The sequence below is a fragment of the Euprymna scolopes genome, chromosome 27 (assembly GCF_053919585.1).
Source record: "Euprymna scolopes isolate OS-2025 chromosome 27, ASM5391958v1, whole genome shotgun sequence".
In the NCBI taxonomy this organism is placed as follows: Eukaryota; Metazoa; Mollusca; class Cephalopoda; order Sepiida; family Sepiolidae; genus Euprymna; species Euprymna scolopes.
The window spans coordinates 50217750-50245595 of NC_136508.1; the positions used below are offsets into that span (position 1 = coordinate 50217750).

Sequence of the window (27846 nt, forward strand, 5' to 3'; positions counted from 1 at the left end):
AAGATACATAGCTTTGGAAACTGTTCGTTATATACAGTAGCGGTCTTTATATAAAGAACGGAAACAAACAATAAATATGCGTATTATTTTAAAAGTAGTGCATTGATTAGCTATGATTTTTTTTACCAAATAATGGAGTGTAATTGTTGCCTCGTTATTGTTGTTGTACGGTATTTACCCTAGGTGGGTTGAGCCGGCTTCTTCTGCATGAAAAGGAAATTATATTTCTGATTTTTTTTTTTTTTTTTAGATAAACATTTATAATTCATATTTCGTTTGTTTGAATTGCTATTCTCATCAAGTGTTATACTCACAATGTTTCGGCTGAAGACGGTCAGAAATTACATCGAACGAAATATTGTGAGAATAACTGACAGGATCTAATGTTGCTGTTCCTATTTACTTGCTTCCCCACGAGGGCAGAGTTAGACACAATATCGGTTTTTAATGTGGGGGAAAATCCAGTTCCCCAAAAAGGAGCATTCTGGATAAGAACAAAAATAAAAAATTATCTCAGTCATGAAGGATCTCTCTTCCACTGATCAAGGTCAAAAAAGGCAAAGTGCAATATCAGAAACGATACTGCACTATGATCTTGGCCATAAGGCAGAGTGTTGCTGTTGAAAGCTTGTTATATATATATAGGGGTTTCATTTTAAGAGTCTTAGTGAGAGAAGCTTAGAAAGATGCTTAGAAAGAGTCTTATTACAGTGAGGGATGTTGTAAGACTCAGAGAGAGAGATTGATGTTGTAAGAGTTCTAAAGAGATTGTTCCTGTTATAAGATTCTTATATTAAAAATGTTCATTCCTTAATTGTGTTTATGGAAGCAGAAGGGGAAGAAGCTCTTGGAGTGAAGGGATAGTGTTCAGACAGTTCGGACATGATGATGTTGAGACGTGTATGTAAAGACATATAACACAAATATACAATACAATTGGACTTTACCTTTTCGTAAGAATCATAAAACAAGACGAGCTTTACAAAAAACACTTGATGGTTTATTCTTCACACGGTCGTGTTCCATCACCAAGAATTCAAAGTCTCACATTTTTTTCTTGAAGTGACGTCTCGCTCCTAGACGCCTGACTGTCTCTCTCCGAGTTTCTTCACTCACTGTCTCTTCTAACTAAAGTTTTTCTCTATTCCTAGAACTTTCTATTTTCCGTGACGTCATACACATGTTAAAACATGTGCCTTCTTTCACGTGTTATGGACATACGTGTCCAAAACTTTTCCTATTTCTACAAAAGGAATTTTAACCTATATTCAATATGTTAAAAACATTATCTTATAAGCTGCATTCTTTCAATTTAAAATTTCATAACAAACTTGATAGTTAACATTCTTTCCTTGAAATATTTATCTATATTCTAAACAAATGTTTGTTTTACATTTTTAAATTCTCACACGTAATCTATTTCTAACCTAGATTACGAGGTTCGAATTTCGCCTATGCTATTTCATTTTCATTTTAAACTAAATTCTCCATTTTTATACTTACATGAAAAGGGGACAGCCCTTATCATGTAACAGCCATTCATCCTACGTGGGCTGAACCGGCCTCTTCCGAAGGAGGAAGTGTCAAGGGAATATTAAATTCACAGGCAGCTCTCAGTCACCTATAATGTTTGGTACATTTTTGGTCAGAAAGCCAGTATTTCCTGACCGCCTGATCTAATAACACCAGGTATTACCAGTCTGAGCCAAAATGGATCTGGCAGCAAAGGGTCAACTCCACATTTCCCACAGGCCCCAAAGTCATACCCAGGATCAAAAATATATACAATCTTTACAAGATGATAATGTGCCGGCTCGTAGAAACATCTAGGAATAAAAAGAAAAATATAAAAATAGACAGGTAAACTTTTTTAAAAACACGCTAAGATGCATTTTTTTTTTTTTGTATGTTAGGTTTTAAAAATTGTCGTGTATGCAGATGATACAGTCAACTCCTGTAGATGAAATCATTCTCGATGTTATCACGCCACTGCTACCAAACTTAGTGGTTTTCTTAAAGAATTAGCATGATCTTTCACCTGGTCTACGTTATATATAAGTTTTGCAGTTCAAACCAAATATATTAAACCTGGACACATCACTGAAATGAACTGTATTCCTTTGTGCATCAGTCCAAACAACATTCTCTCGCATACTCCAGGCGTGGCCTTTAGTTTCATCTTGAAATTAGAGGCTTCGATGCTGGAATACGGGCACGCAATCCTGCATTCGTTAACCTGTGAGCAGCCGTTATCCTTCAGATTTTATTAGAACTTTTCATTAAATCTACAGGTAATTTATGTAACGGTTTCAAAACGTGTTTTTCTAGACATTCTAACAATTTTCCATCTTCTGTTTGCTATCGTTTTGAACGAATTCGGTACTGAATCAAACGTTCGGCTCCCAAGGACAGCAGCATTTTTGTTTGATAGATAAACCGCTTATTGCTGATTATAACGTTTTGTTAGACCTATCTCTCTTTTTTATATAATTCTAAGGGTAACTTATAGTAATATTATAATTAAATATTAATAATGTGAAGATCTGGTGTAGGATGATTTCAGAATACAATGTAAAAAGAATAGAATTATGCTTACAATATTGTAATGACTTGCAACTGCCGTTTGACACTTCTACCGGTGCGAGGAAGATGAATATAAACTTTATCAAATGTATTGTTTTTAGCAAATTCAAACTTTATTGAATTTTGTTTTAAAATAATGGGCAAGAGAACTTCTGTTTAAATTATTGCTTTCTTGACAACCTTTCATTGGTTGATTTCAGTCTCGTAGCAGTTTTTGGATTGTAAATGTCGACTTTTAAAAGTTTTCCGGCATGCTGGCAACGAATATCAGTTAAATTTGGAGCTGATAAGTAGTTTACCAGATAGGAAAACATAATATCCAACGTAAAAGCTAATGTAATCCCTGGCAGCCATTTTGTTTTCACAACCGAGTAGCTACATGCATAAAGCAAGTATTTCTACCCCCCCCCTCAAATGGAAAAAAAAATGGAGTGTATATTTCAAAAGCTGTTGTTAACGTGGGGTAGTTGGGGGTGTTTATTAGGAAACCCGTTACGCATGCGCATTATTAATTCTTTGATTGTAAAAAAACAATGGCTGCCAGAAATTACATTAGCTTTTATGTTGGATAACAAATGTTTTCATATCTGGTAAACTACTTACCAGTACCAAATTCAACTGTGATATTCGTTGTCAGCATACCGAAAAAAATATATACAAATTGACATTTCGAATGTGAACTGTGAGTTGTAGTTAATGTAAAAAAAATACTAAAAAAATTGTATTTTAGTTAGAGAGACCAAACGTTTAAAAAAAAAAGTCATTGAAATTAATATTTGTTTTCTCAAAATTTAATGATTGTTTATATTTTACTAGTTACGAAAATTTCTATTCTTTTAATATGGAATACTGCTGCCATATCTGGGCAGGAGCTGTTAAAAACAGCCTATCCTGCCTTGACAGAGTACAAAATAGACTTCGTGGCTTAGTGGGGGATGCCCTTTTCTCTACCCTGCAACCTCTCTCCCACACAAGAGACGTTGCGAGCCTATCCTTGTTTTATCGTTATTTCCATGGCAGGTGCTCGTCTGAATATCTGGTCCCCCCTCGCCAATCTTTCACGAAAAACACCCGTCTAGCTGAATCCACTGTGAAAAATTTCCCCCACTCTTTATCTGTACCTAAATCAAAACGTGGATTCCATAAAGCTTTTTTCTTAGAACTGCACGCCTGTGGAACTCTGTTCCGTCTGCCTGCTTCCCACCTGACTACAACTTGGATGTCTTCAAGTCCAATGTTAACAAATTCCTAATTAACCGCCCCCTTAAGTAAACACTTCATCAAATCTCCACACTAACGTACTGTACTTGCAATAACCCTTATCCCTGAGTGGCTTCCAGGCCTTGATAAGTGGCGACCACCGTGTAAAAAAAAAAAATATTCTATTTCTGTAAAATATTTGAATTCAGTAAATGTGCAAGGAAAACTTAACACACGCATTCGAAAACTTTAGAATTTTGGTTTGAAATTAATGTTTGTCTAATCGATGAGTGAATAAAAAGAAAATATATATAGGGACGTCTTCATCCTTTTTCTTTACAAAAAAAGAAAAGGAGAAATTATTTCTAGAAAAAAAGAGAAGTCATTTAAAGTAATGGAAATTTAACTATTTAGGGAACAGGAAATTTAACTATTTAGAAAAAAGAAAATTATTTTTAAAGGGAACAGGAGTAATAATTTAATTTAAAGAAAAATAACGTTGTTAAAGTTAGGCTAGACTATAAATATTTCCAATTTCAGAATCTCAATTACGTATTGGAGGAAAAAAAAAAAAAAAAAAAAAAACATAGGAACTTGAGATTAAGTCCAAGTAAGCTTTTCTATCAAAACTATACTTAGAATTTTCCCCTGTTGTGGAAGATTTACTTAAAAGTATGAATTTTTTCATTGAATTCTGTCTTCATTCGTGAGGGATTTCCGCCAAAGAAATAATTGTCAAAAAATATTTATCGTCTTAAAAGACAGTAAAAATAAAAATCTGTGAGAAATTAAAAAAAAAAAAGTTCTATTTTCCCGGCCTGTAAATAAATATTTTGATTCCACTTGCTATAAAATACGTTTAAATATATTTAAAATCATGCAGATATTCGCATTTATTAATACAAAAACATGACGGCAAAAGTTTTTAACAACAATGACTTGGTGCCATCAGCTAGAATCGAAACCAAAATATTTAGTTTTCCAACCGCGTTCTCTACCGATGTTGTTATGGAGAGAAACCTACATAACGAAGTCTAAATAATAACACACATATATCAGTTTAATATCTGTCGGAAGAAGGGGGGGGGTAGTCTGAGGCATTTGCAAACATTTGTCTTCTCGGCATTCGTCCCCTAATTTGAACTCAACAAGAGGATCACCTCCAGATTGTGTTGTCCATAGCAGTTGAAGGTAGGTCTTCAACGATAATTCTAACAGGGTCTGATTCATTTTTAAGCTGGTGACGTTGCTTCTGTTGAGCCAAGCTATGGTCCTGACGAATTCTGGGAGGTCTATCATCCAAGGCTTAGAGTTAGTTTATTGCTATTCGCCTAAAATGCTCCCCACAGGGGAATGCCAATAAGACTGCTCTAGTAATTTTTTTTTTTTGTGAGCCAGAGTATGTGCACACACCTCTTATGGGCTGACTTTTCAATCCTCACCTTTCTGACTGTGTCACATGTTCCTGTGCAGAGGTAGGTAGGTAAATAACAACCAGAAGAACACCCCGCGCCAGAGAGAGAGAGAGAGAGAGAGAGAGAGAGAGTTTTGGATATAATATCGGTGTAAGGTGTGCGCGTGTGGAGAGAGGGTCGACTAAATAATCTATAGGCATTTCTGTCTCTTCAGCATTAATTACCCAATTTAGAGGTGTCAGAAGAAACCAACCCAAAGAGGACATTTCATGCTCTTGGCACGAGGAAAATAAAGACAATATATGCTTTGTTCTCTGTCAGAAGACGATAAATTCTGGAAGAGATTCTATTTTTGTCCTATACAGAACCGTCTCTTTCGAGGTTAAAACTGAATTTTATGCCACATTAAAAACACGACCTTGTGTTCAACTTTGCCCTTGCAGGAAGATAAGCGAATAATAGGGATTACATTATTTCAAACAGAATGAGACTAAAAGCTGCTAAATCGACACGGGGACTGAAATAGGTTTTTTTTTTTTTTGTTTTGTTTTTAGGGAGACGATTTTTGTTTATTTGGTTGTAAATTTTGACTTACTTTCCACCTTAACAAGTGCATGCATATTTTTGTGTGCGCTTGCGCGTATAATGGCTACCAGTGATAACATAACGAATTACATTGATTAATATTTAGAAAACTGTGTGTTTGCGGCAAATTTAAATGCGACATTCGTTTTCAGCATACCCGAAAACCTATAAAAGTCGCCATTATAAAAGCGATTGTTAAGATAAAAAAAATAACAGAAGTAAATTTTTACTTAAGAAAAATTGATAAGCTGAGAAAAAAAGGAGCCTTAAGAGAAGAAACAACACAGACTGAGAAAGAAGAACTAAAGGAAAAGGAAAGAGAGAGAGAGAGAGAGAGAGAAACAACAACGGATAGAATAGAGAGAAAAGGATAAGGAGCAGAATAAAATAAATCGGACTAAGAATAATAAAAAAAAGCAGATTGATGAGAGAGAGACAGACAGAAAGACAGACAAACAGACAGAGGGGGAGTAACAGCAAAAGAAAAAAAGAAGAGAGAAAAGAAAAAATAACAGAAACAAATAAACTGGCCAGAAAGAGAGACCAACTAGTGAGCGAGAGAGAGAGAGAGGGGGGGAGGGGGGCAATTAATTTGATCAATCTTACGTAATGAAAACAACAACTTTAAAATTATATACGAATGCACAACTAAGACCAAATGCATCTCTCCTGTTAAAGTACAATCTGCACCACGATTCTGAGGCCAAAGCTTAAAACGTTATCAATAGATAAAGTATTTATACTTATCATTTCATGCATTGCGTGTCAAAGACTACACGAGGCATGTTCACATCCGTTTTAATGGGTAAAATATACGGATTAACACATATTAGGTTGACAATAAAGTTATTGCGGAATTTTAAACTTTGCTTTCAAATGATGTATTTTTAAATAAGTTTTCGGTATAATACCTATACTTTATATATCATTTTAAAAGAGTGTTTTTCACTATGAAATCGTTTAAATTGCAATCATTGTTTTTTAAATGTCTTTTCAGAACGTTGAATACAAGATGGAGAAAAAAAGAAGCAAATTCGCACAATTTTCATATTTCAATTCAAGCTAGGCCAAAAAGTTGCTGAAACAGCTCGCGATATCAACAAAGCATTTGGCCCAGGAAGAACCACTACTGAACGCACAGCACAATGGTGGTTTAAGAAATTTCGTGGCGGCGACGAGTCTGGAAGATGAGAAGTGTAGTGGTCGGCTATCAGATGTTGACAACGATCAATTAAGAGCCTCAGTCGAAGCCAATTCACGCACAACTGTTTGAGAACTTGTTTAAGTCATTCCCAATTATTTTTTTAGGTTGATATTCCCAGGACTTACTGCTACACTGGATATTTAATTTTTTACAGATGGTCCAGCTCGCGAACACTCCCTAATTTGCATACGCATTCAAACGTGGCTCCTGCTGCTAATATAATCGCTCGCCATCTATCCTTCGGCTGCTGCTGATTCGCTCATACACGCTACGTTACAAGACAACACTTCATCTTTTCTGTCCTGTGCTAATGAAAGCGAATTTTTTTTTATTGTAATTTTTGTCCCAATTCAGAGTGCTCCTTTGTGAGGAGCTGAATTTTCCCCACGTTAAAAAATGACTCCGTTCAGTCTTGGTGCCTGCGCATGAAATTATTGTAGCAAGAGTTGCACAATCTCCAACCCATCCCTCCTGACTCTGCACTGCTTTAATTCCAAGTGCATGTATATGAGTTATGAATGACTGGAAACAATCCCGAGATAAGTGAAGAGCACATACGGTGCCTAGTGTTCCCAAATTGTCACCCATCTGGCACTGGCCAGGTTCATCGTTGCTTAACTTCGGTGATCTTACAAGAACGGGTGTGTCAACGTGATTGTGTCATTAATTAAATTATGATCATTCGTAGCATTAAAAAAAATGACTGTCTCTAACTCTACATTCGCGGGGAGGCACGTAAATATGGACAAAAAAGAAATGCAATTCTATATAAAATTCTGTGAAATACTGCACGCGTTTGTGTCTGAATTTTTCATCTCTACATTTTTTGGTACTTGTAATGAATAGTTATTCAGAGGATTTCAGTATTTACGGAGTCGGTCAAGAGTATTGACGGAGAATACATAACCAAAGCGGAGTTCTAGCGTAAAAGCTTGAACAGAGAATAAACTGAATAGAAGTTTGATCACGTTATTTTAAAGAATTTGAAAATTATAGAAAACCAAATGTTATAATTTTTTATTAAATGAATAATTTTTATTTTTATTTATTTTTTTTTTTAGACTTTACGACAGCCGTCAAAAATATTGGACTTATATTTTTCTTTTTTCACGAGGGGCCGATCCTTCGAAATTAATAGAACCAGAAAAAAAAAAAAAAAAAGAAAAGTAAGCGTCACACGAATAGTTTCAGGTAAAAAAAAAAAAAAAAAAAAAAAAAAAAAAAAAAAGCCAATCTTGACAATCGTAGGTTGAATAGAAAATATGGCCGCCCAAAATTGACGTCACTTGAGAAATTAATCTTTTCTATTCAACCTACGATTGTTAATATTGCCCCCCCCCCCCACAAAAAAATGATTTTATTCATTTAATATAAAAATGAGTTATAACATGATTTGCTTTTCTAAAATTTTCAGATTAGAGAATAAGCTGCTTTTTAGGAGGGGGGGGGTATTTTTTTTTCTTTGCAAATGAAAAAAGAAAAAACAATTTGTTTGTCTAAAAGAGAGCAATGTTTTTTTAAGTGTTTAATAATGGTTGATAACCCCCCCCCCCTCTCCTTAAATATTAAAAATGGGTCTAATAGCTTTCTTCAGATGAGTATATGAATGAACTTTATTTCGTTTCTCTTCTTTCTTTTTAAACCCTTTACCGCCAAGTTTTTTTTATGTAATAAATTTTTTTTTTAATCATGAAACCCGCCCATTACGAAACTTCGCATGCAACTGGCCCACGAACATAAACAAACCTTTCATTCATGTATCATAGACCTGTACTTTGAAGACAAGTTGGCCTGACAAGCCATAAGAGTAAGAAATTTTTTTTTGTTGTTTTTTTTTTTTTTGGAAGGCAACTTGATTCTGTACAATTTGGCAGTAAAGAGTTAAGGAATTTTTTTGTTGTTGTTGTTTAACTTTATTTAGTAATCGCTAAAAATCGGAAATTTTGATTTTCTTCATTTTAAATAAAATACTTGATCGATTTACGTAATTTTTGGAATATGACATCTTCGTTTTGTAACAAGTACGTACATCATACAGACTTTTCTGTATTTTCTTTACTTTTAATTGCCGCCATAAGCGCCAGCTAGGAATCCAAAAATCAATAAATACTTATCGATTTATAATTAATACCAGCAATGAAAAATTAAGTTTTAAACAAAATAATAAAAAAAAATAAATAAATAAAAATCGTTTTTAGCATTAAAAAATTGACAATTTTTTTCGATTTCAATAGATTCCAATACCCCCAAACGTTCCGATTTTTCCGATTCTGATTAATCATTCCATCACTATTTTATATCCATTAGAGATTGGAGGAGGATGGGGGTAATCTTCTCAACTTTATATACTTCTTTCCCAGATTTTTTTAACATTAGGTAAAACTGAGCGACATAAGTTTCCGAAAGGGTAAATCGTTGGAGCTTGTCTAGTAAGAGCGTTTCGACAGAGCTTAAATCTCAGATTTCCTCTTGTGAAACATTCACTGCAAAAACTCGTCTAGCATCAACCACTGCAAATAATTTTTCTTTCGCTGTGTACCTAAAACTAAACAGACCTTTCATGAACAAAGTTTTTTTCCAAAAATTTCCTATGGAATACAATACTGTAAGATTGCTTCTCAGCTGGCTACAACATGGTCGTTTTAAAGTTCAATGTTGTTAACAAATCCTTGGCGAGTCACAGACTTAAATTAAATTCTGGCCATTTAAGCTATTGTTTCTTTTGAATTGAAAGTCATTTTTAATTTTAGAAGAGTTTTCGGTGGGTAGCTAATCTGTATAAGTCTTGAACTGCAAAAGTTTGCAGATGAAGAGCCAAGATCTTTCTCATGTGGACACAAAAAATTATGTGCAGGAATTCTAACAGATCCAGTATTTTTATGGAGCGTGTCTGATTGGCTGCTAGCAGAATGTGGCTTCATTTGATTGGTCAGTTCCTATCGCCAGTGTCTATAAATAGAACTTTCCAAATTCAATCATACCTCATTATATCAAAAATATTCCAACAGTTTCTAATCCTCTCAAAATAGTTTTCATCGCTAACCGACTATCCCATTAAGCCTTATCCTCAAGAGAAAAAAGCAATAACTAATTTATTAGGTAAATGGCAGTTGTTTGTACGCCCAGCTAAAACTTGGAAAAAAAACACCTACAAAGTTTTATTTTTGTTTTTAACTTTTTTTTAAATCAGCATAAGTCTGGAAAAATATCGAAAACTTAAAAAAAATAAAATAAATAAAATAAAAAAAATAAAAAGATTCTTTTTTATTATTTACAAGGTGGTCACCACTTATCAAGGCCCGGAAGCCACTCGGGGATAAGGGTTATTGTGTGTACAGTACGTAGTGTTGAGATTTGATAAAGTGTCTTACTTAAGGAGGCGGTTCATCAGGAATTTGTTTATGTTTGGATTTGAAGACATCCAGGTTGTAGTCAGTTGAGAAACAGGCAAACAGAACAGAGTTCCACAGGCGGGTGGGGGGGGGTTGAATGGATATTTGTATCATTGGATGTAAATAGGATTTTTAATATATTATATATTGATACAACCCAGAAAATGAACTAGCATTTTTTTTTTTCAAATTGAAAGACACAAACTCTAGATTTAATTTAACGTTTCTTAACTATTGTCATATTTCTACAAAAACTAAAAGGAGGATGGGATACACTTAGTTTTAGTTGTGCACTGGAGGCATCCTTAATTTTTATTTTCTGCTTTCAGTATCGCTCTGAAGACCTAAAAAAATGTTTCACTCTTTACATGAAAAAATAGAAAAAAAAAAAGGAATCTCTTCTCTGTAAGAAGAAAGTAAACTCCTGACAAACCGCCCCCTTAAGTAAGACACTCTCTCAAAACCCCCTATACTAATGATTGCTACAATACTATCTCATTGATTACTGTACACGCAATAACTCTTATCCCTGAGTGGCCTTCGGGCCTTGATAAGTGGTAACCCCCCATGTAAAAAAAAAAAAAAAAGTAAACATCATTTAACATCTTTTATTTATTTATTTATTTTTTTTTTTTAGCCCGGGTTTTGTTTTCTTAATTACAAAATACTTTCGGTTAAAAAGAAGTAATCTTTAAAAAAAAAAACTCGACTTGATCCCCCCACCCATCCACAAAAAAAAAAAACTCTTGACATGAACATGCATTTGCAAACGTTGTCATATTTCATTTCAGCAAATAATGTTCCAAAACGCTCTAATTAAAAACATGAGTACCCAATTTATAATTATATTCTTCACGCATGTGAATTCTAATAAACTACACTAACAAAAAATAAATGTACCCTAATGTCTTTAAAATAAATATTAATAAATATTTTTTAAATCTACGGACACATGTTTTGAACTTACGTTCTCACTTTTTCTTTTTTCTTTTGTTTTGTATTTTACTTCAGTAAGTTTTAAGAGATCAAGGAGCTCCCTCTTGGAGCTAACACTTGATTCTGTTATGATTTAAATTTATATCCGAGGGGTCTTTTAAAAATAGAGTGTTCCCTTTATGGCTGCTATCTGTATTTTGTTACAGCTTGGTCTTCCAGGGATTGCTTCTAAGTATTTCTGAAGATTCTTTTTTTTATTAAGCCAGTTACTCTTATCACAACCGGTATAATATTTATTTCTTTCAGAGACAATGTCGTTTTTGGATTATTTTTTAGGTCCTCATATTTTGTTACCTTTTCCCGTTCAGCTCTGTTAAGGTCGAAATCATTTGGGACTCATCTTTGACTTAATAGGTTGGTATTCAACTTTAATTCAATTTCATTTTACCGTCGTAAAAACGATACTTATGCAGGACATGAACAATGTCATTTTTAGGTAAAATTTTCAAATTAAATTCTATTTTTACAGTATTTTTTGTTTATTAAATTGTTAGGTGAAATTACAACACACTTAGAAAATGTCTTCCCCCTCCCTACGGTGAGAATTGTGTTTTAAATAATATCATTTCAACATTAGTACTGTACTATACATGTGACTGGAACCGCTTTTGATCCCTAAATACTTCCTCCTTCGGAGGAAGCTGGTTCAACCTGCCTAGAGTTAATGGCACTGGTTGGCTATAAGTGCCGAAAAACAAAGTACAACACACACACACACACACACACACACACAAATAAATAAATAATTAAATTAAAACACACCTTCACTTAAATTTACATTCTAAATCGTGTCCTGGATGTACTTAAATTTTCGAATTTTGTAACCGTGCCCCTATGCATTTTCTTTTAATCAATTGATAGGTGCTATTTCTTCCGAGGAGTTAAAGGTAGAATCGATTCATTTAGTGATATAATTAAATGAATGATTTTGCGCTACGAAACAGGTGCTGTCAAGAATTGTGCATGTCAGCGTACTTAAAGGAATAAATCGTAAGATGGTCAACATCTTGAAATTTGAAATATAGACTTTTGTGATTTATTTTATATGCTCTGTAATTACATTGAGCTTCATAGATTAAAGGATTGGTATAAATAAAAGGTGAAATATAATTGGGGGAAAAACATATTTCCACAAATATATATATATATATCAAAATTTAGGTATTAAAATTTTATGATTTGAAAAGGTTATTCTTCAAATATAGAATCTTTTATTGTTTGAATTTGGATTGAAATTGAATTTGATTTAAAGTACGATATCCTTTTTCTGCCTCAATATTCATTTCCCTTATTCTATGTATCTAAAATGTTTTAAAAATTTTTTTAAATTTTAATGTTCTATGTTTATTGCTTTTAGCAAATAAGGTGCAAACCAATGAAAATATTTGCTAATATTTTTCCTCTGAGGAGATGAATAAGCATCGAAAACTCATGGGTTAAGGAAACAGATTTATTAAATTGTATTCTTTGTTTTCAAACAATAAAAAATTCTATATTTGAAGAATAACCTTTTAAAATCATAAAATTTAAATACCCAAATTTTGATTCATTTGCTCTATCTTGTATATTGAGCAGTTTTATTTGGCTGGGATTGTCTTATATAAAATATTAAATCTAATAATATTTTATAAGACCGAAAATCACTGGATTTGCATACACGTAGATATTTCATTATTCTGAAGTGTGTATATATATATATATATATATATATATATATATCCAATACACAAAAAAAAAAAAAAAAAAAAAAAGAACACCACCACCACCTCTTTTCAATTAAAAGTATTGTTTTAAAAATCCGTGTAGTATAAAATCTAAAAGGTCAAAGGGATATTTGCCCGAATTTGCAATCGCATGAAACCAATATAGCTTACAAGCAAACAGAATATGGTGACTGTTCTGGAGAACGTTGTACCATGTAATTTTGATTTTCAGAGTAGTAATTTAAATAATTTGCTAGTGAGTAAGTGGACCATCCAAGGAGTACAGTTACAATGCCAGTACAGATGACATTATTTTGTCAACATGACCTCAGGCCAACTAGCCAGTCCAGAGACGGTTATTAACCAATTTAGTCAAATCTTTCTTTCCGTATGAGTAAAACAAAAACCATCAAGTATTTGATCCATTTAGTCTATCAGCTTCAGTTTAACCCTTCAAAAAACTGTGCATGAAATAGATTATAGAGATTGTATTTTACAAGAACACCCGTCCTAAGACAGGTAAAATTAATTCCTTGAATAAAACAGTTCTGTAGAGGATAGGATAGTCTGTTATTGTGGTTGGCGATCCTATCCTCATGTGTTGTAATAGTTTGTAACGAGAAAGATGAAAGAGTAATGTTACTTGCACTTATGCCTCAATATTCTTTGAAGAGTTTGAACGCGGTCTGGACCTCACCAAAACCGGGAGATTGTTTCCATTGTCCTGAGGTCCAGCAAAAAAGAGAAAGAGATACAAAACAGGCTGTATCGCCTCCTGGCGGCAAGGCGTGGTGTTACCAGAGTTGAAGGGCGATAATCGTGTTTACCTTAAGGTCCTTCATTTATGTTTGTGCATCTGCGTGTGAAGAACTAAGCTCCGATAGTTTTGCACCACCTAGGCTCCTTTATCAAGATTATGGCATAATCACATGTACGCACTGGTTCTCGTTAGATCACCAAAGTTAAGGAATGTTGAACCTGGTCAATATCAGATGAGTGACTATTTGAGAATACCAGGTACTGTATGTAAAAAGGATGTTGACACCTTGCAAAAATTGTAAAACCCTAAAGGCGTCATCTCACCTGACTTGGATATACATTTGGTTGCGGACTGCTTGTGAACTGATATTCCCATGAAACTTCCTCCTTTAGAGGAAGCTAGTTCAACATACGGTGAGTGCCACTGGCATGTAGATTAAAAGTCAACATATAATCATACTAAATGTTATGCTCAGAATTCTTATTTTAATTTTAATCCAAATTCATCGAATGTTTATTTTAGACGAGCAGGGGGCACCCGACCATGCCAATCATAAAATACGCTTAAATATATTTTAATTAATGCAGATTTCGTATTTATTAAAGCCAATTCTCAACTGAATCTTATATTATACCTAATATATAGTAGTGATTATAAACGTTTAAAAGAAAAGAAAAAAGAAAAAAAGAAAAAGAAAAAACAAAAAAAGAAAAAGGAAAAGAAAAAAGAAAAGAAAAAAATGAAAGAAAAAAGAAAAGAAAAAAAATGAAAGAAAAAAGTAAGAAAAAAATGAAAGAAAAAAGAAAAGAAAAAAGGTGGTGCTATCAGTTAGAATTGAAACCAAAACGTTTAGCACTCCAGCCACATTCCTTATCATTTGAGCTAACCCGGCAGACAGAAAAGAAAGCTTTAGAATTAAACTCTTTTAGCTATTAGTTTTACGCATGCGAAAACTAGTATAAATATGTCAGCAGATTGAAATTAACATTTTGCATTTCAACTTTCCAATAATATATTTCTGTCCAAACAAAAATTTTACTCATTATAAACCATTCTTGGTGTATGATTACCATTTCATATTAATTTCAGTGCTATGATGTGACCAGTAGTTTATGAGTGTATTGGTAAAATATTTACAAACAGAGACGCATACATACATGCACTGTTTTATTTACATAGAAAATATCTAACCTTTATAAAGACTTAAAAATGAAACTGAAATTCAGAGAATCTTGTTTTAGTAGTATCGGCGCTTCTACAGAATTGGGATGAGATTTTGTAGTTAATAAATAGAGTTTTCAGATAAAAAAAACAATGGGAAACGTGATAGTGGCTTTGGCTAGACGAGTGTTTTTTCGTGAAAGTTTGGCGAGGGGGGGGCATAGATTGAAGCTCAGGTGAGCACTTGCCTTGAAAATAATGATAAAGCAGAGACAGGCTCGGAACATCTCTTCTGTGGGAAAAAGGTTGCAGGGAAGTGAAAAGGGCATTCTCACTAAGCTACAAAGTTTATTTTGAACTCTGTCAAGGCAGGATAAGCTGCTTCTAGCAGCTCCTGCCCAGATGTGGCAACAGTACTCCATCGTTTTTCTTTAATAAATAATTTTCTACTGTATCCATTTTCGTAATGTCTGGATATAATCATCTTAAAAATATGAGGAATACGTAGATACCATTGTTTTCATGTGAAATTCAGTTTTACGATTTCCAAAATTTGGTTCCAATAGTGTAGAAGTGCCATAGTATCTAATGACTATGGAACAAATCCAATGCAAATCTGACATTTGTATTTACAAATTGGAAGGTTTGCACATATTATGCTCCCTAAACCCTTTAAAATACTACAAAGAAACAGAAATATGCGGAATATTTGAACTTGACACACAGACTCAAAGATGCATAAATGCCAAAATGAAAACAAAACTTTCTCCTGCTTAACTGGTTAATGTGTGTGGGTATGTGCAATAACACATTCTTGCAAACGGAAAAAAAAAAAAAAAATCTGTTTTCTTTGCATTTGCACAATAAGTATCAGTGATCGATTCTGACCGATCTAAAATCCTTCTATACAAAAGACGCAGCCGGGAAGGCAGAGCTGGATGTCAGCCAAAAAAAATATTCAACATTTTTACTCAGTTTAAAAAAAAAAAAAAAATCTGACCGACTCCAGATTTATAACCACAGAATTGAATTGGCTGAAAACAAATCTAAGAATCAATTTTAAAATGTCTGACTTCTGTAAAAATTGCTGACTAACTCTCACCAGAGTTGGACCGATCAGCCTCCTTCAGCAGATCTGATAATTCTTTTATTTACATCTTGTAATATAGAATGTCTAGGCCCTTACCCAGTCCTTTCTTGCCAGACTACAACGAAATGACAGATCCAGGATTAGATGGATCTGCAATGTGAAATCAAACCAAATACATTAGGTTGGGGGATTTGCTGAAAGCACTACATTTATCCAACATAAGTTATAAGGACGCATTGGTTATAGTTGTGTGGCGCATACATTCTTCTGGATAACCTGTTGCAGAAGAATGCATGTATTGCATTGCAGGAAGGTTGGCTGGCCATGAAAAACTTGGAAGCAAGTGATGAAACAAGATCATACAAAGTGGAACTTGGAGCCGATAATAGTAATGAAAAATCATCTTACAACATTCACAAAATAAAAAAGATATTACATTTCACTGTCCATGTTTGCTTCAGATAAAGAATGATATTAGTTTTAAACGAATACTGAACTACTTAATTTTTCAAAATAACTTGCACATAATAAAATAATTTGTTTTTGTCATCCTATTTAGATTGTTGTCCTTTGGCAATGCTACAAGTGGCCTTTAGTGTTAATCATTGACTTATTAGAGCAACAAATCAAACCAGCTGGAGAACAGGAAGAAGGGAATAGATCTGACAATTTTAAACATATGCCATAGTAGTATCTATAGAAAAAACTGACACTAGCAACATCACATCTGTGAGAAAGAGGTTGCAGAGAAGAAGAAAAGGTGAGGGGGGGGGCATCCAATTACAGATTACACACTCAACTTAGATCTTCCCCAGTCTTATGATCTCTAGTGCCTAGGATATCAGGACATGCTATGGAGTTGTTGCAAGAGGTGGCACACTGTACATGACCGAATCATCAGAGATACCAACAGTGTAAGGCACCCGTAACCCCCATTAATATCAAGTTCCTAACAAAGCATGAATGTTTGCAGTTGTACATCCACTTGATCATAGTAAGGCCATTATATTAAAACCGTTGTAGATCAGAGTGTTTGGTGCACATGTCTCATTGCCATGCAAGATTCTAAAGAAAAATAAGTTTGGATTGTTAAAGAGTATTCACACACACTTTGCACACCTTCAAGGGATGATGCGGATACCAGTCGAGAATATGTCCTTAACAAGGAGTCAGACATTGGCTTTGTTTATGTCAGTTTGAGATATAGTTCTGTTCAGTCCTTTATTCTGCGTCAGTAAACTTGTACCTGGCATCACATTTCCTAAATATTAAGTCGAATAGCATCAAACACATTAAAATAGCAATGATGACAGAGTTTCTTTAGACAAAGTCTCTGTATTCTTATCTCGATCAGGTGTTGTCCTCCAGTTGTCAGTTCCAGTCTCCATTGATTTCTTAATAATATTCATAATCTTGTCAGATATCTTATACATTTTTAAGCATTCATAATTATCGATTCTAGACGAATTCCATCCTAAGCTTTCTTGTAGTTGATTCATGCCATAGCTATGTTTTTTTGTTTGTTTTTGACCTCCTTAATGATATTTTTATTTTTGTATTAGTGTTGGGACGATTAATCGGAAAAAAATGTGCCTATTTCCCAATGCCAAAAACGATTCCTTTAATTATATATATTTATACTTTTTTTTTTTATTATTTGATTTTCCACCGCTGGTAGTAATAATAGAATAATAAATAGTTATCGATTTTTAAATTATCAGTCAAACTAAAATCTATAGATCACTCCCCCCACACAAGTGTACCTTGATGGTTAAGTACATTTAACATGTGTTTTTACGGTGATCGTGAAAAAATAACTTTATAGTTAAATATTTAGAAATTTCTAGAGAATCAGAATCGGTAATTGTATTGGAATCGTTCCATCACTACTTTGTTTAACAAGTCGTGTGTCTCCCTTTTTCCTTTTGCCATCCTTTTTGTCCCTCAACAGTAATCCACAATTGCTAAAGGAGTGGTAGATCGTTACCATTACTTTCATATCAGTGAAGGATACGTCCTTGACAATCTGTCTAACAATGGCCTTGTTGCTGTTGGATTGAAATATGGTTTATGTTAAACTCTTGAAGGTCCACCTTCCCAGGCTTTACCTTTTTTTTTCTGAAAAAGCGTTAGTTTATTGCTAACCACTTGAGGTGTTTATACTGGGGAATGCTGACAGAGTTGGTGAGGGATTTTTTCTTGTAAGCTAGAGTGTACTTCACTTAGTATGTTCACTTGTAAAAATCTCACCTAACCTTGTGTCTCATCAGACGCAGAGAAGTACACACACACACACACACACACACACACACACACAAAGGAGAAATTCGATTTACTTATAAAGTCTTGAAGTGTTAATGATTTTGAACAAAGTTTTTATGCAGTAAACACCATATTTTTTGTGGGGAGACAGGAAGCAGTGTATTTTGATGGGGTGGGGAGCAGTATATGTTTTTATTGGGTGAGGAAGCAGTATTTGGAAGTAAGAGGAAGCAGTATTTCGGGGGGAGAAGGTAGCAAGAAGCAGTATTTTGGAGGGGAGGAGATAGCAAGAAGCAGTATTTTGGAGGGGAGGAGATAGCAAGAAGCAGTATTTTGGAGGGGAGGAGATAGCAAGAAGCAGTATTTTGGAGGGGAGGAGATAGCAAGAAGCAGTATTTTGGAGGGGAGGAGATAGCAAGAAGCAGTATTTTGGAGGGGAGGAGATAGCAAGAAGCAGTATTTTGGAGGGGAGGAGATAGCAAGAAGCAGTATTTTGGAGGGGAGGAGATAGCAAGAAGCAGTATTTTGGAGGGGAGGAGATAGCAAGAAGCAGTATTTTGGAGGGGAGGAGATAGCAAGAAGCAGTATTTTGGAGGGGAGGAGATAGCAAGAAGCAGTATTTTGGAGGGGAGAAGATAGCAAGAAGCAGTATTTTGGAGGGGAGGAGATAGCAAGAAGCAGTATTTTGGAGGGGAGGAGATAGCAAGAAGCAGTATTTTGGAGGGGAGGAGATAGCAAGAAGCAGTATTTTGGAGGGGAGGAGATAGCAAGAAGCAGTATTTTGGAGGGGAGGAGATAGCAAGAAGCAGTATTTTGGAGGGGAGGAGATAGCAAGAAGCAGTATTTTGGAGGGGAGGAGATAGCAAGAAGCAGTATTTTGGAGGGGAGGAGATAGCAAGAAGCAGTATTTTGGAGGCGAGGAGATAGCAAGAAGCAGTATTTTGGAGAGGAGGAGATAGCAAGAAGCAGTATTTTGGAGAGGAGGAGATAGCAAGAAGCAGTATTTTGGAGGGGGAGAAGATAGCAAGAAGCAGAATTTGGAGGGGGAGAAGATAGCAGGAAGCAGAATTTGGAGGGGGGGGAGATAGCAATATATTTTTTGAGGATGAACAGAAAACAGTATATTTTGGGAGAGAGCATGTCATTTCTGAATCTACTTAAGTAATTTCAGGCAATCACATATTTCAATTAATGAGAAAGTTATTGATTTTTTTTTTTTTTTGCACAAAACATTCTTAAAAGAACATTAATTAATCAGCAGTGTACCTCGTTGAGTCAACGATTTTGCATTAACGCATTCATTTAGTGAATTGAAACGATTGTAAACGTAGATATTTTAAAAGTCCATTTCTTTTATGAAATGTAGTCATCAGCATCATCGTATTTAGTTTAATGCCCATTTTACACACACGCACGCGATGGATGATTTTTAGAAATTGACATCAAAACTAAACTATCTCTGACCAGGTCTTTATTTATCCCTTTCAAGTCCATTCTCATCACTTCCGCCCATGTTTTTGTTGGTAGTCCCATGTAAAGTAAAACTGCTGCCTCAACTGTTCTACATCTACTAATGCAAGAACCCCCATTCATTTTTTTTTTTTTTAAATATTACCATACCATCGAAGTCTGTTGTTTGACCCACATCTTATACTGTCCAGATTTAATCTTCCTCTGAGGTCACCAGATCTAAGTTCATCTTTAGGACAAGCATTACACATCCATCATATCATTCTCGTATCATTTTGCTTCATGCAATGCATGCACTCGACTCTCACTGACCAGTTTTCACTGCCATACATCATCACACTGCTGTGTACACATGCCTAATAGACTCTTCCCTTGGTCAACAATAGTAATGCTCTGCTGATTAGTAATGACATGTTTAAGATTTATATATATATATATTAGCAATTCATCCCGGCATTGCCCGGGTGTTTGGATGTGTCTGTTGAAAAAAAAAAAAAAAAAGTGGTAGTAGGAAGGCAGACTCGAACCCAAACCGCAAAGGAGGTAAAGAATGGGGTAAAAACCAGACGTCTATGCTATCACAACCATCGTCAAACCAGAAGCGACATTTTTTTAAATTAAGGCTAGACAATCTAAAGGAGAGGATAACTTTAAAAAATTTCGGCGAAAAAAGTGACCCCCCCTCCCCGTAGAAAAGTGCCTAGTTGAAGGTGAAGATATTAATGTTTTTAGCCAATCTTTCGATATTTGTCGTATGAAAGGTCAAACTTTAAAACTATACTGATCTTGGTAAAATCCGTCGTCTCTGTCGAAAGTTTTAGGCAGATATGCAAGCATACATACATTTATATATTGGTAACTAAAAATTTTCGACGCAACCCAATGAAAAAGCTTGCCCTATCTCTGAATACCCTTTATGTAAAATTTCAAATGTTTAGACCAGAAATTTTCTGAGTAATTTGGAAGAGACTGCAGAGGTCAAGTTTTTTTTAACTTTGACCCCTTAACATTTATTGTTTTGGGCTCAAATCAAGTCATTAAATTAGATCCATGTCCAAGGAACCTATATTTAAAATTTCAAGTGTTTAGACCTCAAATTATCAGGAGTTTGGTAGAGTTCTCAAGGTCCAATCGTTGAACTTTGACCCCTTAACAGACAAATTTCTGGCCGAAAACCGATCACATAGATTTTCCCAAATCTCAGTACCCTGTATATCAAATTTCGAGTTTGTAGACTAAAAATTGACAGTTATTGCGAAGGAAAATGTACACAGAAAGACAGACGCACAGACATGTTCACTTTTATAGATATACTAGCATGGGTGCCCGGCGTTGCCCAGGTATTTGGAGGTGTATGTTGAGCAAAAAAAAAAAAAAAAAAAAAAAAAAGCGGTCAATTTAAAAAAAACTTTTTTTTTGGCTCAAATCGAGTTATTAAGTTAGATCCACGTCGAAGGAACCTATATCTAAAATTTCAAGTGTTTAGACCCAAAATTGTCGGAGGAGTTTGGTAGAGTTCTCAAAGGTCAAATTGTTGAACTCTTACGCCTTAATCGCCAAATTTCTGGCCAAAAACCGATCACATAGATTTTCCCAAATCTCAGTACCCTGTATATCAAATTTCGAGTCTGTAGACTAAAAATTGACAGAGTTATTGCGTAGGGAAATGTACACACACACACACACACTTTCACTTTTATAGATATATAGATAGATGTGTGTGTGTGTGTGTGTGTGTGTGTGTGTGTGTGTGTTCCTGTGAAGATATTTTTTGATGGAATCAACGGTCGAAGTTTGAATGCTGGTAATGTGCCACATGGTGACTCGTCATGAATAGTGTTGGGACGAATGATTGGAACTTACGGGGGGGGGGGTATTATCAAATTCGGTACAAGAAAAATTTTAGCCAAATTTCCGATTCTAAAAATAATTCTTATTTATTTTGTTTAACACTTAATTTTCTATTTCTGGCACAAACGAAGAGTACACATGAAAATCTCACAAAATCTTGGATACGATGCATAAAGAGAAACCATTGTAATATTAAAAAGGAAATTATATCGATATTTAAAGGTAAACAAGGCCTCTTCGCTACTCCCTCTCCACCAAAAAATTAAATTCTATTTACTTTTTTTGGATATTATTATAAAAAACAAAAAAAAAAGTTATGACAATTTTAGAATTGGAATCAGAATCGGTAATTTTTTTTTTTTTTTTTTTTTTTTACTGCGTTTTCATCCCAACTAGGCAAAGCGCCACTTGGATGTAAGGCGATACTATTTTGAACAAAATTTGGAGAGGTACTATGTAAGAAGTTCGGCATCAAGATGTTTGATCACATCGCCCTTGAACTTCTTCATGTCAGTATGATCAAGGAAGCAGAGACTCAAGAGAGAATTCCAAAATCTAGCAGTTCGAGGGAGGAAGGGTAGAAGGTCTTCCGGCATCTTGGGATCTCTACAGTGTAAGGGTGGGATTTTGTTGCTTGTTGAGAATTATGTCGGAATTGGGAAAATAGAATTGTCCCATCACTAATATTTGCTCCGGTGAACTCTACATAAATACCTGCCAACTAATTCGACAAACAGCAAAATCCCACCCCTTCACCATTGAAGTACCTATGCTGTAAAGCCTTCTATTCTAATAGTTTATTCCCTTAAACTGGTAGACTTAAAAATCCTCTCCCTCTTTCCAGCTTCCCTGACAGTACTAACATGCAGAAATTTAAATGTAATGATAACAGACATCTTGCTGCTCAACTCCCTATATCGTACTCCTATAGTCATAGTTTCAAATAGTAACCCTTTACGTCCAATATGCCTTGGTTGAAGTGAATCAGAGTAAAATTAAAAACATTTTTGTTCTTGCTGCTTTACGTATCTATCTGTTCGCTCAGCCATATCACATTAAGATGCCAGCTTCCTGATGTAAAATGCACCAACCATTGATGTTATTGTTGTTTTCCTTTTCCAAAACTCAATCATGTTCTGCAAAGCTAAAAATAACAAATTTCCTCTATAAAATACACCAAACCCAACACCATGAATATATATTTGAAGATTTGAAGCATAAAACAGACAAAATTACTGGATTCAGCATCAAATAACCCGAAAAGGGTTGATATGCCGTAAAACAAATAGCGACTCAACATGCTATAGTCCCCTGTTAAACATGATCCAAAGTAGGAGTCTCTTACGACCACGTGGTAATACGTCTTGTTTGGAATGAAAAAAAAAGCAACCAAACCATATACTAAACACCAGCAGAAGCTAACTTGAAGTATCAGTATTGTTTGTAAACAAACTTTCGTTCCCCCTGTCCTGTTTGTTTGTTGTTTTGTTGTTGTTGTTGTTGTTTTTGTGGGGAGGGACCTAATTATAAAAGTGTACGAAAGTTGGGAACCGATGAGAAGGTATTCGGTCATTTTACTGAGTAGTAGTAGTAGTAGTAGTAGTAGTAGTAGTAGTAGTAGTAGGGACCTCGAAGCGGAATGTCTATGGTTAGGGAGGTGAGAGGAGAATCAGGAGGAGCAACTAGTTATTGCCGGTAGTGAGTGGACTCACAGATCCAAGTGTTTCACTGACCAACTTTATCAGCTTGACTGCAGGCAGCCTTCTAGACTCCATCAGCTTCACTCACCCCTCCCCGCCTCTCCCGTCACCTTTCCACTGACAGACACTCTTGGCATTTCTACACCCTCTCCTCTTCCTCACCCTTTTCTTTCAAGGTTGTGCCTGTATCACATTTTTTTTTCTCTCTCTTTTAGAGGAACGGAACTTGTTGCTGCTGATGGCATGTGGCGACCCACCCCCACCCCATTTTAAACTGGAGCTACTTACCTTGAACATTTTACATATAGTCTCCAAATCCATATCTGATCAAATGGGTCCTACAATATTTTTCATACACACACGCACTAATATATATATATATATATATATATATATATATATATATATATATATATATGCGTTTTATTTCTTATTATCGTATCTTTCTGTTAAGCTGCATTATTGTTCTCCTTGGCCGTCGGGACAAGATCAAAGTGTAGTATCTGTTCTTCAGATGCTGCACTTAAGATAATTTGTACCAGTCAATGGAGGGGAAACCCTCTATACTGGGACAATTATTATTTTTGGTAACCAGAGTGCCCCCTTTTTGCCTACTTTTAGGGGAGCTGGTTTTTACCTCACATTAAAAACGGCCTTGTGCCTAATTTGCTCAGTGGGGGAGCAAATAAATACCATCTGTTCTTCAGATGCTGCACTTCTATTTCTTGTTCTCTTTCGGTGGAGGAGAAATCCTTCACGACTGAGACAATTTTTATTTTTGTGCCTTTCCTCCACGTTAAAAAACGACCCTGGTGTCTAACTCTTTCCCGTGGGGAGGCATAGTAAATAGGTACATTATTGTTTCAGCTACCCGGCCGGGTTTTTTGGGTTTTTTTTTTTTTTTTTGCCGTCTGTAGCTTCCTCAGACATGTTCGTTACTGTAACTTAACAGAAAGATACGGTAATAAGAAATAAAATGCATATTTGCTCTACAACAGCATTAAGCACTTTCTTCAGTTTTTATTAATTACCATTTCTTATATATATATATATATATATATATATATATATATATATATATATATATATATATATATATATATATTAGGCACCGCCAAAACTGGGGGGCAGGTCAGTACTTTTTGACGGACCGTCTTTTTAAAAATCTACCAAAAATCAGGTAATTATCCGATCAATACGAAATTTTCAGCGATTATTAGGAGAAGAATGAACTTTATAACAGTGTACTTATTTTTCATAAACGATATTTATATATATATTTTTTTTTTGCTTACAACCCCCCCTTGTTTTGAAGTGGGAACAAATATGCTTAAAATAATCATCTGAAACTGAACAAAACATATTGTGTTGTTGTAAGGGACAGAATTATAGATTAAAAAAAAAATAAATAAAAATTGTTTGCATACCTTATTTTGACGTCTGAATATCAGAACTTCGATTGTGTTTAATTATCCCGCTCTTGAGTTTTGAAGTGTGAAATTCGGTGAATATGTTAAGTAAAATAATTAAAGCAAAACAAAAAAAAATTTTTTTAATATTTATACGAAAAAAGCCATTTTAAAACTTTTGATAAATAAATTAACAATTTTTTTTTAGCGAGCCGAATAATGCATGACCATTATTAAACAGGGCATGCTTTGAATAATCGATACAAAAAAAAAAATTCGATAAATATTGTGCCCTTTGTGTTAAAAATAGCATCATTTTTTTCGATCCCGTTTGAAAACGTTTGCCGCCTTTCGACTACGGTGGACCAAACGCGCTGAAATATTTTTTTTTATTCTGCTTTAAATTGCACCCCTCCCCCATTTTGGGGAGCCTGGCCCCCACACACATACACATTAAAAACCAAACTCATACAAATGGTCACCCATCTGGTACTGGCCAGCCTCAGCTTAATACATTGAAATTTTCGTCACTGAAAAATAAGTTTTTTTGGCCTGTTTGGTCTTCCATAGTTTTCTTATCAAACGAAAACGTAAACAGAGTCGATCTGAACTCTACGTCGACGCGAAATATCTGGTTACCTATATGAATAAGTGGAATTATTTGAAATTCAGGTACTTATATTATAATATTTTTGCATATTCTCTTAGAAAATCATCCTAAATCTTAGTTAGACAATAAATAAATTAATTATTTCAAAAACCCTTTTTTTTTTTTTTTTTTTTTTTTTTTAATATTAAAGTACGTTTTTTGTGCAAGACAAAAAATGTCAATTGTTAACTTTTTGGGAAAATTTAACATTTAAAATTGAATTAAAAATAGAAAAAGTTTTACATTATTCTGTTTTCTATATGATAAAATTCAGCGTTTTATCTTTCTGGAAAAAAAAAAGTTACTCAGAAATAATGGATTTTAATAAATGTAATTTAGTTTTAAAAAACAACAACAACTTGATTTTGCGGCCATTTTTGGCGGTGCATATATATATATATATATATATATATATATATATATATATATATATATATATATATATATATATATATATTTATAATTATTTTTTTACTATAATAATTAAATACCTACTGGGAATCTTGAGTAGGACGACCCCTGGTGTGTTTGTGGGTGACTGAGAACGCTAACTAGGATTAGCGTAGACAAATCAAAGGTACAGTGACACGGATGACCAGACTCCCACCTCCCCACTTCTTTGATATGTAACTAATCTTGTTTTGTTAAACTTTTTATTTTGCAAAATAAAATATAAAAATCAAGATGGAGCATCAACATTAAGAATATGTTCCTTAAAAGTTTTTATTTTGGACTAGTTTCATTTACCCGGCGTTGTATGGGTGAAGACCTTACTGCAGGGATAGAGAGCTAAGAGGAAAATTATTCAAAAGTTATACTCCAATTTTTTTCTTTATTTTTTAATAGTGTTAGTTTTTTTTTTTTTAAATCTTATTTTTGAGTTCCATAATATTCAATTAATAATAAAAGAAAAAAATCCATCAGTTACAAATAGGCGAGAAACACAGACTGTTTTATTAGGCATATTTTACTATAGACAACAAACCGAAAAACTGGTTAAGAAACAAATAAATATTATCAAAAGCAAGATAAGTTAATTTTCTACCTACCTGGATAAGTTATTTTAAAGCGTTTTTTTTTTTGTTTTGTCTTCTTTTTTTGTTTTTTGTATTTTGAAACAGAAGTAGTGTCAAGTTGCTAAGTTTGAATGAGAACAAAATGCCTAACATGACAGTCATCTTGAGAGACTCGATAATCGCTCAAAACTCTAATACTAAACAAAGCATAAAAATCCACCCAACAAATGTCAGACAACCGGGCAAGCAAGGGTACCCAACCTTGCCCATTTGTAAAATATGCTTAAATATATTTTAATGGGTGCAAACTCCGCATTTAAGTGCCAATTCTTTATTGAATATTAGGTGCTTATGCATTGTCGGAAATTTATCTTGTTTCCAGATAAATTCCACGCGAAAGTAACTAGCCTGAAAATAAATAAATAAATAAATAACAGCATGAAATAAAAAGGTGGATGGGGTGGGGTGGGGGTAACGAATGAAATATAAAGGTCTTGCTTTGAAACGAAGAAGAGATTTTATTCACAATAAAATTAGTTGCAAATTTTTCCCTTTGCGAGCATTAAATTAAAAAAAACGCCAAGGTAACATATAATGAAAAAAATAACACTGGTTCTTATAATGAAGATGTCATATCCATGAATGAATACAATAATATGATGCAAAATAGTATTTCCTAGTCACACCCTCATATGAAATAAATTTTAGGGGCGTACTCACAAATTGAAAGCCAGTCAGGCACGTGCCTTTTTCTTTTTTTCTTTTTCTCGTTTAAAGTCCTTATAGAATTTTATATCCCTCCATGTGCGAGCAAAAAACCGTAGCCATGCAGATGGATTTCAGAAGCATGTCTCGTCACATGTCCGGGGTATTCTTGCCGGGTTTTCTTCTTTGAAGGAGATTCCAAAATTCCTTGTCACGTAAAATAAGGTCTTTTTTTTTTTTTTTTTTTTAAATAATTACACTCCTTCAACATACGTGCAAAACGTAGCAACATAGTTTTCAGAAGCATGCCTCGTTGCATGCCCGGGGTATTCTTGCCGGGTTTTCTTTTTTGATTGAGGCTCCAAAATTCCTTGTCTGCACCGGGCAATGAACACGTCCAATCTCCACGTCGCTAGAACCAAAAAAGAGGGCAAATCTCACGCTGGGCCCGTGACGTCATCACGGAGCTAGCATTTCCCTTTTCTCAAATTAAAGGGAGTTTCGTACAAACCCAGAATGTACGAAACTAAGAATCATAAAGGATATAAAATACAAAAAAATCAAATACAAGAACCAGATAAAAAATAATAAATGTAAACAGGGGGGGGGGATGTACTATTATTGGTAAAAAAAAAAATTCTAACAGCATCTGTGTTACCGCGATTTTTTTAAAAAATAGCATTTTCAAGTTAAAT

General features: G+C 34.4%; 1 protein-coding gene across 4 annotated transcripts in view; it reads right to left on the reverse strand.

Moving 5' to 3' along the window:
- LOC145248848 (serine/threonine-protein kinase SIK3-like) overlaps window positions 1–27846 on the reverse strand; it is a 373744-nt gene that overhangs the window by 266366 nt on the left and 79532 nt on the right. The gene's annotated exons all lie outside the window — the stretch shown is intronic.